We start from the raw sequence: 19,697 nt of genomic DNA, 5'->3' as shown, positions 1-19,697 counted from the left end.
AATGATATATTTTCTTATAATTGGAGAGAATATTGATAAAATATTTTATACATGCAACGTATAAAATATAGTTTGTATTTATTTAGTCGTTCTCCTTTGACGAGGGAAGATTAGAGGCCAAAAGGTTCAACATAAATCTTGACGTTGTATTAGGAGTCATAGTTGATGTTGACGGAGAATCATTTCAACTAAGAAAATTTGTTGGTACTATAGGCGATGTCGTGTGTTGATATTGTTTGCGATGATAGGTGTTACAATTAATGGGTAGTAGTGTTGTGAGGCAACAAAGGTTGGATGACTGTAATTTGCTAACAAACGACAAAGGTTGGAGGACCGTGGTTGAGGAAGAATGTTCAAAGGATCATAGTCAAGCAATGAAGGTCTCAAGGCCATAGTCGGGCAATGTAACAAGAAGACCATCATTGAGCGAAGGTGATTGAATGAACATTGTCAAGCGAAGTTGGGTGGGGATCGTTGTCGGGTAACAATGGTCAAGGGGATACAATCAAGCGACAATTTTTTAAGGATCGTAGCAATATGATGGTGGTTAAAGGGGGCTGTAGTTGAGCAATGATGGTCAGAAGACTATAGACGGGTGATGGTTGTTTGATGAAAACAATTGATTGGTCTTCTGAGGATTATGTCTGCAATGGTTCGATGGTGATGGTCTAGTGACAATACTCGAGTGGAGCTCTAAGATTCTTCATGCCTTTGAACTATTGAGGATCAAGCTAAGATGAAAGCTCCTATCATTAAGAGAGTAAACACACCATGCATATTTACATTTTTTTAGTGGCATACCCTGTTAATATAGTCAAAATTCAAAATACTCAATGAGATGCCTCGTATTAGTTCCCTTGATCATAGACCGCTATTTTACCATTTATGTATCTTAATGATGTCAGAATTAGATGATTTTAGACTTGTTGGATTCAACTAGTCAAGAAGCTTTACTGAACTATAAGTATATAAGATTTAGAGATCATTTGACTATAAGTTATTTGGCATAGAAATTTGATTGATCCTAAACTTAATTCTATAAGTTTTAAATTTAAACATGCATCGAGATTTGTGCATGTCCAATCAAGTCACTTTCTTGACAATGTATTAATCATAATATTAAATAATGATCCTCATGTTCTATTTGTCATTTCTACTTCATAAATTAGCATTGATACGTCCCCAAAAGAATCAAGTGATTGACATGAATTATGAAGTAATATTTGAATTAGAAACATCCACAATTAAATTCATGACCACCCAAACTCTTTACTTCATTAAAATTATTGTCAAATTGAACTTATCGATAAGATGAACTCATTTACACTATAAGTGAACATATCCAACTCAAATGATCCCAAATTTAGCACTTGAAATATATTTGAAAGCCTTAGGAAATTAATTGATGAACCAAACGGTCTTCATCAGATCTTTCGTGCTTGTAATCAAATTGAGCAGCTCACCAAGTAAAAAAATATAATGAGCTCACTATCATTCAATTATAACAACATTAAGGTGGTCACATGTTGGATAAATGATCTATAATTAAGGAGATCAATATCAACTGTTCATTGGAGTATCTTATATTCTAGTCAAAGTTATCAAATATCCTTTTCAAAAGGCTATAAAGAGGGTCTTGTATTCTGCAGGATGGGATATTCAATAGGTGAGAGAAATAGAGAACTTCACTATATTTTCTTGTGATCATCACTGTTGACCGCCATGAATATCATATGACTCTTGTTGTTGGGCTTTAACAATCCGTATGTGGACACCCAAATTGAATAATCTCTACAACGTGAGTTAAATAATTAATCACAACGGTGTGTAATATTATCTTCTCAAATTCTGAAGAAGAGATGATTTTTATATCTTCTATTATTTAATGGATTATTGAAACAAGGATGATGTATTTTCCGATAGTGAGGCTGAAGAGGGAGGTTCTACAAAGAGCAAACGATCTCCGGCCACCAATGTATCTGCAGCAGCGCATGTTATCGCCACTGAAGGATCTGCAACAGAACCATCTTCGAAAAGTGAATTATACAATATAACCCATGGAATCGAACAAGTCTCCCTCAAAGCTAAGGAAGCTTCAATGCCAGTTCCAGAGGCAAGAACAGAGGAGAATAAGAATTCGCCATTTCGAGCCCCTGAGTAATTGGAATCTACTAGCACAAGCGAGTTCAAGGCCATCGCCGTAGATGCCTCCGTCTTCTCTTTTGGTGATGAGGACTATGAAAGCGAGTAGCCAAATATTCAAAGTTGTAGATAAGATTGTTAGGATGAGAGCAGATGATGTTTGTGACAATTGTTCGTTCATGCATTTATGTGTGAATTACCTTTGTATCTTATTCATGATCTTCATTCGTATGGCCTTTGGATGCTGCAATCACCCAAAGCTTCATATTGCGCAATATTACTATCATCTTTTTGATTTTGTGATCTCACCACTTGGTGTGTATCGTCTGTTCAAATAGATAAAGTGCTGTGTGAAAAATTCACTTCTTGACCGTTCATTGTTTCACAACTTTATAATCTTGAACCTCAAATTGCAGAATATTTTTATTAAAAATCTACATTAAAATATCATTTAGTTGTCATAAAATAGAATGCCCAAAAACACAACATAATATTAAAAAGCAAAGCTGGTCGGACCCATTCTATTTTTTTCTTTTTAACTGTAAACATCTCGCTGGATCTATTAGTTGAGAGCTTTGGTTGTCAGTCAAGAGGTCTTGGATTCGAGTCATGCGTATGTAATGTGTGCGTAAATTTGCCTTAATTGACCTAAATATCCTAAAAAAGAAGTTAGCAGCCAATATCTCTGGTTACTTTAAAGGTGGAACCATTCATCTTTTGGCCTTCTCCTAGGGCCATTGTTTTGGTCTAATTGGGCAGCTTTTTAGTGCTAGTTTTTTTAAACCATTCTCACAATTCTAATTTATTTATTTTTATAATTGTTACATGCTAGAATATTCATAGTGGTAGAGTGAGTGAATTTTATATCCTATTGATGCATGGATATCCAACACACAAAATGATAGTTGAAGAGAGCGGAAAATACAAGAACTTTTTACATGGAAAATCCAAAAAGGGAAAAATTACGGGGTTTTTCCCAGGTAAGAAAAATCCATTATACTTGACTGAGTCGCAAAGCTTAACCAGTCACTTAAGTTGAAGACAATGAAATTATAATAATTTGGAGAGTTGGTCAAACTTCATATTGATACTCGAGAACTTGTAATGACTGTGGTCAGAGAGAAATCCAGTGTCAGTCGGCAACTAGGTGGTGGTTTGACGACTATCAGGCATAAGTCCAATGATGGTTGGGCTGAAGTCTAGCTGTGATCGAGGTGGCAGTCTAGCATCAGTTAGTGGCCGGGACTAGTGATTGTCAGGCGAAAGTTTGACAACGGTCGGGCAGAAACTCGATGACGATCGACATAGAAGTTTGTTGCCAGTCAGCGGTTGTGCTGTGGTTGAGTGATCTTCGATGGAGGTTTAGGGTCGGGTGGAGGTCTGACGGCAATCAGCGGCCGAGAGGAGGTGTAGTGGCAGTCTGATGATGGTCAACAACCAGGCGGAGGTCGGAAGCCTGGCGTTGGTCCATTGGAAGTCTGACGGAGGCCTGTGCATTGGTGGTCGAAGGCTGGGTGGAGGTTCGACGTCGGTCAGCGGCCGGAAGGAAGTCTGACGATGGTAGGCGGCATGGTGGTGACCCGATGGAGGTCGGCGACGATGCAATGGTCCGACAATGAAAAATATATATAATATCAAAATAACTTTCAACAAAATTATTTTTCCTCATAATAATTTTGAAACCACCTTTATCAAAACTAACAGCTTCTTCAAATAAATCTCAAGTCATTTTAGCACTCAGTTTGATAACTCCAACTCCCCAAATAATATCAAATATATGATTCAAAAATATTTGTTAAAAAAAAAAAAAATTGATTTATTTTCTACCAAAATCTTTTCCCCCAACGAGACCTTCCTTGATTCCTTCTTTGTCGGATCTGACCTAAAATGGATTTTATAGGTTAATGAATCTGCAATGGAACCTTCCTATGCACAATTAGTCAAAGTTCAAAACTCTAAGAGTTCTACCAACAGTCGTACGTTGCCCCTTCCTCACGCAAAAGACCGTCGATGGAGACGAGCAAGTCGGCAACTTGTAATTTAGATAATTTTAACATCAGATCATCACATAGCAAATAATAAATCATTAGCAGAATCTGCATTTTTTCGTCGTACGCGAAACAGCTTCAGCATGAGAGATTTTTGCATGGATTATAATATTGAGCAACGGATGCACCAAATTCATCGAAAAAATTATTACGTGCAGAGTTTGGATCGATCAGATTTGTGAGAGTATATAATAAATATATAATATTTATGATGTACCCTCACAAAATTCAGACATATCTTATGTCCGAACTCGACGTAATAATCTCTCTAATATATTATATATTAGTTCAATAGATCTAATACAATAATTCTAATAATCCTATTACTATCATTCAAGCCTTCAGTACAAATAATCTTTGGCCCTGATCACACTTTATTGATGGGTTCAATAAAATAACTAAAATAAATTTATGAAAATTATGTAGGATTAAATATTTTTATTTTTTATTTTGAGTAAATTTAATCATAAATTTACACAATTTATATTTATGAGACATTTGGCAATTTGGCCAATCATGTGATCAACAAGAGTGGAACCATATTGACTTGAGACTCGTAGGGGTGTAAATGAGTCGAGTCAAGTCGTGTTTTGACACTATCAAGCTCAGCTCATCAGTCGGAAAGCGAGCTCGAACTCATCCCACTGTAAAAGAGCTCGAGCTTGCTCGCGAACCTCTGCGGTCTTCTGAGCCTGAGCGAGCCTTCAATTCTGCCTCTGTGTCGAGCAAGTTGTCCGTCTCTGCCTCCGTTTGCGTCGTTTACCTCCGCCTTCTTCTCCGTAAAAGAGCGAGTCACTCACCCGAGATTACTAGCTCTTGGAATTTTCTGCCCGCGGAATTTCCATCGTCAATTTCTCTCCGAAAGAACTCTGTCTCCATTCGCGAGCCACTCGACAAGCTCGAGAGTCGAGCGGTGTGTTGTTCAAACTCAAGCTTGATAAACTGTCAAGCTCGAAATCTTATTCTAGCTCGACTCATCGAGCTTATGAACAAGTCGAGCCCGAGCTGATTCGCAAGTCAGCTTGACTCATTTACACCCCTACTTGGGAGTATATAAGTTCCCACACTCAATTTTTTATTTTTTCTTAAGAATATTAAAATTTTTAGGAATTTTCTCACCCTCAATTAATTGCCAAATTCTCATAAAAAAATGTCCAACTTAACCCTTTATTTTAAATGAATTGACTAATTAATTAAAATAAAAACTCTTAGCTTTCACACTTTAACAAACTTTATTAGTTTTATCTTACTAATTCTTTATATTTTTCTCTAGAAATATTTATTTTTAATTTATTTCAAGAAAATTCATAAATTAAATATCAAATATATAAATTTGTAATATTTTGCATGTAAATCTTTCATGATTTTTATAACTTAGAAGTAATTTCACGTGATAATTCCTATTTAATTGGCTCGTATTTATGACAATGGAGAAAAATCCATCCCCACTTTAGTCTTCCACGTAGACTTAGATGCCCTTCCTTCCAGAACTTCATGAGCGCTTCATATATATATTTTTTATTTTCTTTAGCTGGACTTTATGAGCGCTTCCTATAAATATATGAAGAAACTCCCATGAGGTCTCGACTCTCTTTGCCTGCTAACAACAATTCTCTACTTTGAAGGAAGATAGACAGAAGAGTACGCATCAGAGAATTCAGCAGGTATGCATTTAAATATAATATTTTATAGGAAATAAAATTGCTTAACATTCTATATAATTTACATTCCAATCTTGTCGGATCTCAATACGAAGAGAGCAGAAGGCATGTTGGGAGGAGAGGAGGAGTTGAAGACGGTGCAAGTGCGAGGACAGGCTCGCAACAGGGCCGCCGCTAGCAGCGCTGCCGTCACCATCACCACCGCCGCCGGCGAAGTGCTTACGATTTCTGAGTTCATTTCACTCAAGGGTACTCTTCCTTCTTTCCTTCATGACATCATTTTCCTGATATTAAGCATAAAGTGAAAGCTCTAGCATTTATCTCCAACGGCTCATGCAAAGCATTAAGAAAAACATCATAAATGAAGCCTACATATACATGAAAGAGAAATAAAAAATCTCACATAAAACCATTTTGTTGCAGAGGAATCGACGAGCAGAAGGCTTAGTAATATGGATCAAATGCTGAAGGATTTGGAGAGGCAGATGGAGGCATTGGAGACAGAGATGGGGAAGGCAAATGAATGCGTTGAATGGAGTTGAAGCTTGATGTCTATGGTTTAGTTCTAGGCACTCTTTGCTGAATTAATGTACAGATTTGGATTTACAGGGTCCTCTTGTAAATTTTTAAAGATATTTAACTTGCTGAGTGAGGATTTGTTGTATTGAGTTTGGAAAAGAAATTATGTTACATTTTGTGGGAAAGTGAGATTAATTTTACTAAAACTATATTTTTAAGTTTCTTTATCATGTATATGTTAACTATTTATAAATACAAATAGTTTTTTAGATAATGCAGTTAAATTTATAAATTAAATACAACTAAGCTATCAAATATTCATAAGTGATTGATGCGTCGCTTGAAAATTCATTTGTTCAAGCTTGAATCTCAATATTGCAATCTTTGGTTTAGAAACTTTTAAAATTAAATTGATCAATCCCATATGAATTCTAGTTTTAGTAAGCTTATATATATAATTGAATTGAAAATCTCGATAAGGTGAATGCATCAACATGAACAACAATTCGATCGGAGTAGAATTGTCCTCTGATTATACACTTGAAGCGTAGTTAAAAACTTTATGATTTTAGTTTAAAAATTAAATCATCTTTGAATCTCTTGTGAAACATGAGAAATCTAGCGAGACCAAGCTGGTTATTTAATTATGTGGTCATTAAGGAATTTAAATGTTGAAAAGAAAGATCTTTGATCATCAAGGGAATCAATATAAGCAATACAATATAGTGTTTTGTAGATTTTAGCTAAATTATAAAAAATAACATTGCTGACCACATTTTTGTAATGAGGTTAACCAAGCTTGAATTCACACCAAATTCAATTTCCTTCAAGTAGTGGTCACCTAGTGACCACCATTTAATCTCCATACAATCATCAACAATCACCTAAATGATTGTCATTAATATGGATGAATCAAACTCAATCAATCAAATCTAAAATTTCAAACCAAAATTCAAGGTCAAAGGCCCATGTCAATGACACTTTTTGGGTGATTTTTCAATCACCTCAAAATCATATCAAATGACTCATACTTCATGATACATCAATTGCATATTAATTAGACATGTCTCTAGAGTAAACTCTCCAAATTTGAGGTCATTTTAAGTCCTCTAATCCCAAAAATTAAATTAAAATTCAAAGACTATAAAACCTTTAAATATTCAGAGTCTATGCCACTAGACCTTCCACCTTATAAAATTTGACCTTCAAGCCTTCCAAAAAATACTTGAATATCTCCATAATCCTTATTATAACATGTTAAACAAAAAATTACAATTTGGTAGATCCTGATTGAACCAAAGTTGACCAGACGCTCAAATGACCAAAATGCCCCTTAAGGGCAAAATTGAAGTTTTTTCTAAACTTCAACATGCTTAATCAAACTAAGCCATGAGACCTCTTATTATGCATCCTAGACATCATTAGGAGTTCATTGAACCCAAACCAAATTTTATTTTAACTAGGTTGATCAAGTCAACTATGGTTGACGAAAATGCCCCTTAAGGGCCCAAACTTGCATTTCATGCAAAAGACCTCACCATTATATTAGACTACCTCCATTGGGTCCAAAATATCATTTTGAATTTATTGGGTTCAACTCCTTGGTTTGACTAGGTTGACTAAGTCAACCACAGTTGATCAAATCAACTATACACCCTCAAACAGCCCTAAATCAACCCAAAAGAACCCTTAGATTGCTCCTAAACCAAGCCCAATCCCTTGGCTTAGCATCCCTCACATGTTTTAAGGCAAGTCCCACTCAAGGCTCCTTCTCTCTCACTGGTTTCCATTCACCTTTGGACATATGGCAAGCATCCAAGCTCTCTCCCCAATCCATATCTCAACCCTCCATTCCAAAAATTAGGGCTTATGGTGGGTAAAGGCATGAAAAACCCTCATTCTATCATCCAATATTCCCTCAACAACCTCCACTCATAAAAAACATTCTCCTGGCTTCTCCAGCAACTTACCTACCTCCAAGAAATTTTCCATTATTTCCTATATAGCCTCCAAAACTTGTTTTGGTGAAGCGAGAGGAAGTTAGAGAGAGAAAGGAAGTTTTGAAGACAACATTCAATCCAGCCATACCTAGATCTTGGAGTCTTCAACAAAGTTAGAGCGGATACTCCTAGGAGAAAAAGAAGCACAAGATCATCAAATTCATAATCCGGTTGGTGAGAAAACTCAAATTTTAGCTAGGATTTCAATTTGAAACAGCTCAAAATCTATAATGCATGGAGCCTTTCAACAAAGCTTGCAACAAACACCTAAAAAGATTATAAATAAACCATATATCTTCACAAGAGGAAAAGATTAAAGTATGGGTCCTTGACTTGAAATTGGAGAGAACTTGAAAATTTAAAGAATTCTAGAGCTCCAATCGACAATTGATAAAACTAATCACCACTAGTGACCAATGTCACCCATTCATCATCCCTTGAGTTTCATCAACTGATCTCTATATATCACCTAATTTCCATTTCTAGATCTTTGTTATTTGATCGTCATCATTCAATAGATATTGTCTAGTTGCCATTGCTCAAATTCCATCTCCACACTACAACCGCCTTACATTCATCGCCAAACTAGCTTCTCTTAGTTAATTCCACCACTCTCCACTAATCCATCAATCTCTATGCATAAATAGCAAACAAAGTTAGTGCTTTTGATATGGTGCATCTTTACAGAGCTAAGCCTTTAGGAATATATTATCTTAGCATCATTTCTGTTTTAATTTGTAAGATATATTTTTTCCTCCACTACCCATTTTATCTTTTTAGTTATGGTAGGCCTATATCACCTTTCTGATATAATTCTCTTTTTAGCAAGCACTAGCTGCAATTGGTAAGCTTAAATAGTGTATTGAAGGAAGAACAAAGGTACTGAATATTATGACACTTTAATGTTCTGCTACTATTTTTCTCTTGCTCTGGTCCTGTCATTCTGTTGTTAGCATAGTTATGAATTACTTACATAAGCATCATAGCCTGAAGCTCTTGAAAAATGGCAGGCTGCACAAAAAGATGGGTTGTCAACCACAATCGAAGTCAAGACCCTATGGGAATCTCAAGTAAATGCTTTGCATCGACCAGAAGATTATCTTCCAATTGCATGTGTTTTCCAATTTGGAAGAAGATCTTGGCTTTCTAGTTTCGGCCAAGATCTTCTTCCATGGACAATATACTTGAGAAGCATAGGTCAGCTCAGAAGAAAGCAGAGGATATGTGAAGTTCTGTAACTGCTAGCCAAATGCTTAGTATAAGCAACAACGATTTCTCTGGCGAGCTCCCTGCGTCACTAGGTTCCATTATCGGCCTCCTAATCATTGACGACAATGAGCCTCAAGTTGAAATTGTTTACTCATCTTATCATGAGCGGGACCTTTCCATTATCGAACCATGCATTTCAGGTCCAATTCGACCTCATGATAGAGTTCCTTTAAAAGAAATAAATTTAAACTGACCTTCTAGTTTGGATGGTAAAGTTGGATTTAAGGGTTCTACAGTTACTTCTTGGAGTTGGGCTTGCTAAGCTTCAGTCAAGCTTTGGTGCAGATCGAATTCCAGATTAGCTTTTCTGAGTAAGAACTTTGGTGTCTCGCATTAACTCTTTTTTTATTTTTGTGAGTGCAGAATCTATGTGCAAATCTAAGACTTTACTTTTTCATTCTACCTAATAAATATTCTAGCATGCACTTTTTTATGTCATTTATGAGAAATATTCTAAGCATCTTATAAATACTATTAGTATGGTTGACAATCAGTCACTTTTAATCAAGGATAACATAATCCAATTGGCGAAGGCCACCTATGATTGACTTTCAAGATCTGATGAACATGATGGAGGAGCATCAAGCTTAAATCCTTCAGCTCCCACATGAAATAGGACATAAAATATTCCATTACATCATGATGGAGTTCTCTTACAATTTGATGTTGCCCATTCAATACTCACTCATTGTCACATTGAATTACCACCTTCACTATAGCCTCATTAGGATTCTTAGCCCTGATTGATGTAATTCTCCAACATTCTTGTTGCGTCCTAGAATATTCGCGGCGGTAGAGAAATATATGATTTAACGTCTTAGCATTGTACGAAGATCCAGCACACAAACAGATAGGAAATAAATTGCTTAACATTCTATATAATTTATATTCCAATTTTGTCGGATCTCTATACGAAGAGAGCAGAAGGCATGTTGGGAGGAGAGGAGGAGTTGAAGACGGTGCAAGTGCGAGGACAGGCTCGCAACAGGGCCGCCGCTAGCAGCGCTGCCGTCACCATCACCACCGCCGCCGGCGAAGTGCTTACGATTTCTGAGTTCATTTCACTCAAGGGTACTCTTCCTTCTTTCCTTCATGACATCATTTTCCTGATATTAAGCATAAAGTGAAAGCTCTAGCATTTATCTCCAACGGCTCATGCAAAGCATTAAGAAAAACATCATAAATGAAGCCTACATATACATGAAAGAGAGAAAAAAAAATCTCACATAAAACCATTTTGTTGCAGAGGAATCGACGAGCAGAAGGCTTAGTAATATGGATCAAATGCTGAAGGATCTGGAGAGGCAGATGGAGGCATTGGAGACAGAGATGGGGAAGGCAAATGAATGCGTTGAATGGAGTTGAAGTTTGATGTCTATGGTTTAGTTCTAGGCACTCTTTGCTGAATTAATTTACTGGCCGTGCACAGATTTGGATTTACAGGGTCCTCTTGTATATTTTTAGAGATATTTAACATGCTGAGTGAGGGTTTGTTGTATTAAGTTTGAAAAAAAATTATGTTACATTTTGTGGGAAAGTGAGATTAATTTTACTACAACTATATTTAAGTTTCTTTATCATGTATATGCTAACTATTTATTAATACAAATAATTTTTTTTAGAAAATGAAGTTAAATTTATAAATTAAATGCAACTAAGTTATCAAATATTCACCAAGTGCTTGATGCGTCGCTTGAAAATTCATTTGATCAAGCTTGAATCACAATGCAATCTTTGGTTTAGAAACTTTCAAAATTAAATTGATCGATTCCATATGAATTCTAGTTTTATATATAATTGAATTGAACATCTCGATAAGGTGAATCCATCAACATAAACAACAATTTGATCGGAGTATAATTGTGCTCTGATTATACACTTGATGGATTTCTCTTACAATTTGATGTTGCCCATTCAATACTCACTCATTGTCACGTTGAATTACCACCTTCACTATAGCCTCATTAGGATTCTTAGCCGTGATTGATGTAATTCTCCAACATTCTATTTCAAACAATCATATAACCTCTAATAAATCCAATAAAGATATTATCTTACTAAAACATTCTGAAGAAAATAAGCTCCTCATCTAATTTGTATTTCAGCACGACATAGTCTATATTTTTTGGAGATAAGTAAAGAGACTATTTTTCTCAAGTAAGTTTATATGTAAACTATTATGTATTCATATTTGATATTAATGAACTTTTTATTTAATAAAAAATATCATTTCTTACCTTTTAAACAAAAAAGAAATCATTAGGGCAAACAGTCGATATAGTCTCCACTGTAAACACCTAAAATGGATGCTTATATGAAAGCTTTGATAGAAAGCTAAAATTGGATAAAGCTCATACTATAAAGACTTATATATATTTTATCATTCATTTAAAAATTACATAAGGCATAAGCCTCTGAAGACGCATATATATTTCTCTATGTATTCAATAATCTCAAAAAGCTTAAGCCTAAAAAAATTCATTTATTTGATGCTTCAACACATTTCTTTACAGCAACAACATAGTATATGAATTATTGACTATTAATCACTCTTAGAATTTTTTTAGAAAATGAACTTTCAATAAAAATTCTAAAATGTTTTAACTAAGCAACTAAACATCAATGGGAAATTCTCTAAAAAAAACTCAATACATTTTGACAAAGGAGCAAAGTACAACAAATCCTTGAAGCCTTGAATAAATTAACAAAAAGGCAAATTACATAGTGTTATGGTTTATAAAATTTTCACCCTATCAAATAATAGTATTTTTACATTTAAGATGACTAAGGATTTTATCTATATACATTAAAAAAAATAGAATTTTTTGGTAAGAAATGTGACCATAGAAATTTATTGGAGATAAAAATATTACAATTTTAGTATCAAGGCTGTCAAAAATAAATTTCTCCTAAAATTTAAAATGATAGAATTTCAGGAAAAATGTTTATAAAAAAAATATATAATGATATACATGATCATTAAAAAAATTAAAATAATTTTTTTGAGAAGAATTACACAAACAAGAATGAAATTTGCTAAAAAAAATGCATAGCAAATAAATTTTTGTTAATTTTCGTGAATAAAACTGTATTTTTAGATGTTAATAAATTTTTGAATTGGTAAAAATTGTATTTTTTTTTACATCATCAATTGAAAAAATCTTAAATAAATATTTAAAATGTTTATAATCTCAATCTTTATAGCGTATAAAAGATTACGCAGTGAAAATTTTATCAATACTAAATTATCCTCATTTTTTGGTGATCCAGGAACATTTCAGAGAATTTTGTGCTTGTTCAATTATCGGTTTCTTTATGTGCTAACTTTTATTTTTTCTATATACTTTAGCTGTTTTGCTCTCTTTTGTGTTGCTTTTATCCACGTATTCTGATTAAGACTGTTGGTGATCTTAAGGGTTTATGATCTTGGGGTGGCTGGTTTAATAGTGCTATCACTTGTTTGCAGCTTATCTTTTTGCATGATGATTGTGCTGAATTATATGCTTTTGATCTCCTTTTTTATGGGTTGACTCACTACAGAAAAATCATCAATTACCCGCAGTTTATGCCGGCAGATCGTGAACCTCTCTGGAAAACCGCCAGTAATATTTAAAACCGCCGAAAAAGACATATAAACCACCGAAACGTGCCACCAGTAAGTGGTGATTTTCCTGTAGTGGCTCCTAACCTCCCTTAGATGTTCTTAGGTTTTTTTTTTCTTTTGCTTATACTTAGCAGGGATATTTGGCTCATAGATTTTTATTTTCTTTTTTATGTAGTTTTGCGGAGCATAGTGAGCTATTGAACTCTTCTAAGAGCTTGTAATTTAATTTTATATCAATGCGTAAACCCGTATTGATTAAAAATAAATAAAGATCACACCGCAAGATAATAATTTCTTTAAGAGACATGTTGTAGTCTAGCCAATTAAGGTATTGAGTTGGTAAAGCTTTATAGACCGAATTTGAGATTCTATTATATTTATTGATATATCATTAAAAAATTAGGTTGATCAAGCACGTATCTCGAAGAAGAATCAAATCGGAAACTTCATGTATCAATAACCAGAATCAAGTGGGGGCGGAAGAAAGAGGCTCAAGAAAGAAGAAAAGAAAGAGAGCTTTCTTGTCATCAGATTCTTCCTTGACCATCGCTAGATTTCCACCCGGCAGCCTACGGACGCCGGAGTTATGCCTGAATTCCATATAACGCCGGAGTTCTGCTCTGTCGCCGACTGACGTCGGACTTCTACCCAGCGCCGGACTTCCACCCGTCATCGGATTCATATCCAATGTTGAACTTCCACCCGTTGCCGGACTTCTACCCGACGTCGGACCTCCGCTCACCGTCAGACTTCTACTCAATGACAGACTTCCACTCGTCGTCGGATTCCTATCCAATGCAGAACTTCCGCTCGTCGACAGACTTATGCCCGACGTCGGAATTCTGCCTGTCACCAAAATTCCTACGGACTTCTACCAGAAGACGGACATCTGCCCTCCATCAGACTTCTACCAGACGCCGAACTTCCTCCCGTCACTGGATTCCTATCCAATGCTGAACTTCATCTCGTTGTCGAACTTCTACACGACGCTAGACCTCCGCTCGCTATCGATCGTACTTCTACCCGACGTCAGACTTCCGCTCATCACCGGATTCCTATCCAATGGCGGACTTCCGTCCGTCGCCATATTCCTGCACCACGTCGGACTTCTACCCATCACCAGAATTCCATCGGACTTCTACCCGAGGACAGACTTCTTTTTTTCGTCTAACATTCGTCGGACTTCTATCTGATGCTAGACTTCTACCAGATGCCGTCCTTTCGACCTCCGTCGCCAAACAACGGACTTTATGACCTCCATCACACGTCGACTACGGTCCTTCCGACTTACGTCACCCACCAACTACAGTCCTTCCGACCTCCATCGTCCGCCGACTACGCTCCTTCCAACTTATATAGCCCACCGACTATAGTCATTTCGACCTCCATCCCCCACCGACTATGGCCCTTCGAACCAAGTGAACACATCAAAAGTGATCCTTCCTGTTCTCAATATGTAATACACTCTATATGATGTATATTTGTTACACCAAGCCAAGGCCTTCCCCCAAATAAAGGGCCTCATTTGTAATCAACTGCAAATACTAGTAGATTCATTCAAACTGGGCTAGGCCCCATGATTTTTCCCCTTTTTATGGGTTTTCTACATAAAAATTTTGGTCTCCTATAAATGTTGCACCCTCTCTTTTTATCTGTATGCGTGCTGGATCTTCATACAAAGCTAAGACGTTAAGCTTTATATTTTGGTGAAAGGATTACAAAGAATAAGTGTTGGAGTTGGTTTACCATGAAAAACTAAACTCCGCGTATAAAATAAGAGTTATGATAAGAGAGAGAAGAAAACAAGTACAAAAATAATTGTATCATGCAGAGAAGGAAAGACGAGCAGAAATGGATTAAAAAAAAAAATAAGGAAGTTGAAGCAAGTAAACAATTGTTAGAACTTTTTGTCAAGCAAATAAAGCAAGTTTGGAAGCTTAAGGCCTCGTTTGAGACGGTTTTCTTGCTACTTCTTGAATTAGCTTTTTTAGTGAAAATTTTTTTTTTTTGTGCTAGAAAACTGCTTGAAGAAGAATCAAGAAAACCGTCCCAAACAAAAACTAGATATTTTGTTCGAAGATTGTTTGCTGATGTTATGCCCTTTGTAAAAACATAAAAAATTCATGTTTTCTGCATACGGTTCTACCTAAATATGGAAGTAATTTTTCCATTTTGATTCATAAGAATGAAGTTTAACAAATCAAAGAGTAACTATAGATGCACCTCAAAAGATCTCATTTGGTTTAAACAGGTTTTAATGCACTTCCTATTATGCATGTATTGATTGTGAGTGAAGACAGAAAGATTTTTCTTTGATATTCATTTCTTCACTTTTATTAAAATCTCTTTTATTATAATTGTTGGAGTGATTCATTGTCACATAAATATTACAACATATGACTAATATTTATAGTAGGAAGCCATATATTATCATTATTATGATATATATCATAATTATTAAGCATATTTTAATTCATTGTATTTTTCTTTATTACTCTCTTATACATATAAGCACACTTGTATCAACATATCATTCTATTGAATAAAGTGCATTGCTATTATAACTTTTTTGACATGGTATTATCGCTCCCTAGTTTAGAAAAAGTTCAATATCATTTTTTTTTTTGTGTGTTAATCACAGTTTTCTATAAATCGTTTTCTTGAAAAATTATTTTGTGCGGACTCCGGACGTCGTCCGGAGGCAAATTAGAGCACGCCACATATCCCCCTTGCTGTGTACCGCAGTTGTATACCCACTATGTACCAGGTGACAGTGTGTGCTCTGATTCGCCTCCGAATGATTCGGTGTCCGCACAGATAAGTTCTCCATTTTCTTCCCACAATTATTTTCGTCTCATAGATCTTCTGACTTTTCAAAATCACTATTGATCATCTTTGTCTTGAAGCATTGAGCTAAATTGTTGCTCAACACGAGCACTCTCTAGTTTGCTACTTCATTATCTAGCTTAAAGGAATTCTTGGAGGACTTTGATAAGTATTTTTCCCTTCTATTTGAATTTTTGTTTAATTTTGGCATTGCTTCTAACTAGTTTTCATCAAGCTAAGGTTTTTAGTTTTTCACTCTGTCATGGTTGGCAATAGAGATGATCCATTTGAAACCATTCTTCTTTTCTATTTTCTAATTTTTTCTCTCTATTTTTGAATTTGGTTTTGCACTCTTTTTGAACAGTTACAGTGAATGAATATTCACTAACCTTGATTGCTATAATGGTCATCTTCATAATTCTATTGGTTGTTTTGTGACATCTGTCTGCAGCTTCGTTTGAGACGATATTTTTAACAACTCCTTAAAGCAGCTTTTTAGAAAGTCGTATTTTGAAGTATTTCCTCATTTTGAAGCGAAAAATGAGCTTTTCGATTGGAGATGCCCTAAACTCCTGGACATGTTTGCAAGATTTAAAGTTATTACTTGAACTACTCCATAATAATAAGGTTAGGATGTCACTTTCCTGATTGGAAGTAGTATTGATTAGCCAGCTAATTAATTATACCAAAAGTTAGTAACTTCACTATTGTATATTTGTTATGCTTTGCTACTACTCTTTACTAACAAAGCATATTAAGTTTCCTTGATCCCACCTAATCCACTGAACTTGTAGGTATGGATGTGTCAGCAACAGCTACTTTGATTCTTTTCAACTAAAATCCCAATATTGAACACTCTCTCTATCTTCTCTGTTCATTCAAAATCACTTATTATAAGTAGAAAACTTGACTTCCTGTTAGTTCTCAGAAAGAGAGACAGAGCAAAACTGTAACAGTAATGGAGTTAGCGACCTTTATTTGTTATGGTTGCAGCTGTTCTGTTAGTTATATGCATGTTATGAAGAAATTAAGGATTCGTTTGTGACAGTTTTTTTTGTCTGCATCTAAAAACAGATTTTTAGTACTAAAATTTTTGTACTAGAAAGTTGTTGTAAGAAACAATTAGGAAACAGTCCCAAACGGAGCCTAAGATTTTTGAAAATTATTTACGATTTTATAGAATGTTTTTTTCTAAAAAATATTAAGAGCTTCTAATAGCCATCACACTGATTTTTGGAGTTCTTCATTACGACTGTTTTTTCTTATTTTGAGGCATAGGTCAATTAAGTCAAATTCAAACACAAATCACATAATTGGTAGTGATCTCCAATCAAAAATTAATTAGCAGGCTAACTTTTGGTATAATTAATTAGCTTGCTAATCAATACTACTTTCAAACACTAAAGTGACTTCCTAATCTTATTATTATGCAATAATTTCTTGATTGATAGTCAAAGCTTTCGAAATTTCTTGATTGATAGTCAAAGCTCTCAATCAACCAAGGTGAGTTGTGTCAATTATTATTTCTAAATGATAAGAAATTGTGGCCAGACCATTCCGTGGTATGATGTGCAGAGTAAAATTAAGAGGATTGATACGTCCCCAAAAATTGCTTTGATCGAGCACGAATCTCAATGCATATTTAAGTTGGAAACTTTTAAATTTAAATTTGGGATCATATGAATTACAATTTCTACAAACTTATATTCAAACTGAACGTCTCGAATAGACAAACCTAATGACACCAAAATCGGCCCAACCTGAGCCCAAATGGGTCCAAATTGGGGGTTCAAACTACATTTGGAAGGATCAAAACATTATTTGGATGACAAAATAATATCCAGTTAGCATGCTTATAGTCAAATCGAGCGGCTCGGCGAGACGAATCCAATGATATAAATATAATTTATGAATGATTAATTAATTTTTATTATATTATCTTAATATAAATTTAAATACTTTCAAATATTTAAATTTTTTAAAAGTATTTTAAATTTATATCTAATTTTGTTATTTATCTTAATAATATCAAATACTTTTAAAATATTTAAATTTTGTTAAATACTAAATACTTTTAAATATTAAATTTTTAAAAGTTATTTATAAATTATATCTATAATTTAAATATTATATAATTAGATTATAACATACAACCTCGTCTGTTATATATATCTATAACCTTGACACTATGCAGTGCACGCAACGTGATTAACGACCGCACGATCTGGTTACATAGAGGCACACGTCCCACACTACATTGAAGAATGAATGGATTGCTTGGAGGCTTTCACCTTGCTAGATTCCAAGCAAACTAATCGAAAATAAGGAGACGAGAAAGTCAAGCGGCAAGAACAATTTGCGTCGAATCGATTTTCTTCTTCCTCGCGTCGATTTTGCTGTAAATTATGCAATTTTGTAATGCATCTTGGCGAAGTGAGGGACTAAAAGAAAGGAACAACAACCCCCAACCGCTCACCCATTTTCTTTCTTCCTCACATTTCCAACCCCCACCGAGAACGACCCATCACTCCGCGGGTTGCGTCTTCCTTGCTTCAGGTCCGCTCCATCTCCTTTTCGTTTAAATCCTCACATCTCATCCTCGATTTCCTTGTGTTAATGAAGATTCGCCGGAGGCGTTACTCTGACTCTGCGAAGCGGGGGAAAGGAGGAAGTGGGAAAAGAGAAGGACGTTCTCTTCATATCGGAAGTATGTATCCTTTCATTTCGATCTTTGAAGCATGTATACGCCTTTGTGGGGTTGCTTTCTATTCTGATTTGGCGCATTGTTGTTTTTTTTTAGCTGAAACTAGGGATGATGGTGGATTCCGGTCCCTTAACTGCCAGTCAGGTGAAGCGATACCCAAAATTTAGCGAGTTGGGTCATTTTATAGATTTTCATAAGTGGTTCGAACCCGAAATTCAGCGAGGAAGTTATGGGCACCGGACCGCTACCCAAAGAACGTCTCGAATAGAATTTCTCTTCCCATCTCTAGCCCCTCCCCCCCTCTCATGTAGAAGGTTGGGTCTATTTATAGATTTTTAGCGAGTGGCACTCCAATAAATATAGAGAAGATCTGGGCAGCTTTGGAGTGTTACATCGGATGGCTCCTATTGATTCCCTCAATCATAGAGAGTTTTTGTATTTTTAAGTGTCTTAATGAAGTCGAAATTCAACAATCTTGGGCTTGTTGGATTCGTCTGCCGAGCCGTTCGATTTGACTATAAGCATGCTAATTGGATTTATTTTGTCTCAAAATAATATTTTGGATCCTTCCAAATGTAGTTCTGAACCCCCAATTTGGACCCATTGGGCTCGGGTTGGGCCGATTTTGGTGTCATTAAGGTTCGTCTATTCGAGATGTTCATTTTGAAATATAAGTTTGTAGAAAATTGTAATTCATATATCCCAAATTTAAATTTAAAAGTTTCCAACTTATAATATGCATTGAGATTCGTGCTCTATCAAAAACAATTTTTGGGGACGTATCAGTTCTCATAATTTTACTCTGCACATCATACACGGAATGGTCTGGCTACAATTTTTATCATTTAGAAAAAAAAAATTGACACAACTCCTTGATTGATTGAAGGCTTTGACTATCAATCAGAATTCGAAGTCTTTGGAGGG

This window comes from Dendrobium catenatum, unplaced genomic scaffold (assembly GCF_001605985.2).
Source record: "Dendrobium catenatum unplaced genomic scaffold, ASM160598v2 original_scaffold_274930, whole genome shotgun sequence".
NCBI classification, from domain to species: Eukaryota; Viridiplantae; Streptophyta; class Magnoliopsida; order Asparagales; family Orchidaceae; genus Dendrobium; species Dendrobium catenatum.
The sequence above is the reverse complement of the archived record's forward strand: the minus strand, read 5'-3'. Positions refer to the sequence as shown.